Below are 1,577 nucleotides of genomic sequence, written 5' to 3'. Positions count from 1 at the left end.
CTATATTTAAAAAATACAATTTTTTTTTGGGTGGAGGAGGGCCCAGTGGAGGGCCCGGGCCCTCCTCCTTAGGCTTGGTCCTGTTTTGGGACTAGACCTCCTAGGTCCGGTCCTTTCAAGGACCGGGTTTTGGAGTTAGGCTTTTGGGCTCGGTCCCAAATGCCCAGCTCTATACATGAGCCTGGAAACTTTACCTGCAATTGTAGGGTTTCAATCAAATAAAGGGTGGAATAGTAAACAAAAATTTTATTTGAAACCTATAATCTCATATCATAGATTGATGTTAATAACCCATTCAAAACAAACATATATATAAGATTAAACAAACGCTATAATCATACCTTCAATTGGAGGCTCCTTGGGGTGATGTAGAAAAATGCTATCACTTCAAGGGAAGAAGTGCACGAACGGAAATCTACACAAAGACAAGAATCCCCACACGATCAATTTGCCAGTTTGAGAGTGGAGGTTCAAAGAAGAAAAAAGGATGAGATTTTTCCTTCAAAAAATTCTCTCTACAACCTTTTAGCTTGGGAGGCAAGATTGAGCTGATGAGCAAATAAGGTTAAGGCCCCTTTTTACTGGCAAACCCTAACCCTAGAGCTCCTTGTGATATTACATGAATACCCCCCACTAATATGTAATTTAATTAGACTTTACTTAGTGCCTAATAAAAAGTCAGTTTGGTGTTTTATTATTATTGCCTTAATCATACAATAATAATTCACTACTTAAAATGCATATACACCAATATATTAATTTAAATAATGATAATTTATTTATTTAATATATATACACCTATACATATATATATATTTGAGTAGATATGTAATCTTACAAATTAAATCCAATGTTAAAACTGGACAAAGGCAACAACCTTCCAGCAAATTTAATTGCATCGTAAGCATTACCAAAATACCCCTCGTCTCGAAATGACGAAAATACCCTTATTCCAAATCTTCTTTTCATTTGTCTTTTAAGTGTGTGGCACATAGGCTCCTTATCATGTTGACAGTTGGTAATATCACAATTGACATTCAATGAATTGTCTCATTACACACAGACCAAGATTGACCTCTAGCAAGACATCATGGCTACTCGATAGATTTGGATTCAGCGTCAACTGCTAGTCAATGACATGGTTACCGTGCAATCGAATCATTTCATCATCTATTATCTCGTCAAGGTTTGAAGTATAAAATAATGTCAACTTCAAATATACTACCTTGACCTATTTGTAATCGATAATTCAAACTAACGACTTACCGTATTTGTGCAGCAACTCAATTCCACTATGGTCACAGTTTTATGATTGTTGTCATTTACCAAGTTACTCAGAGAGATAAATTCTCCTGTACCCAAGAGTGATGAATCCTGTGTTGATCCACCATAACCATAGTGTACTTCTCAATATAGCTAATCACTTCCATTCTATTAGCCTTAAATAGGAATATGTTCAGTCAAATTGCACTGATATTTACACATAGCGCTCTGGTGATCTCAAGTCTAAGGATCATAAGCACCACCATCCATTAGAGGATGTATTCCATAGATATTTCAGGTTACCATCTATGTGG

This window comes from Pistacia vera, unplaced genomic scaffold (assembly GCF_008641045.1).
Source record: "Pistacia vera cultivar Batoury unplaced genomic scaffold, PisVer_v2 Contig77, whole genome shotgun sequence".
Lineage (NCBI taxonomy): Eukaryota > Viridiplantae > Streptophyta > Magnoliopsida > Sapindales > Anacardiaceae > Pistacia > Pistacia vera.
Note: the sequence above shows the minus strand (reverse complement) of the source record.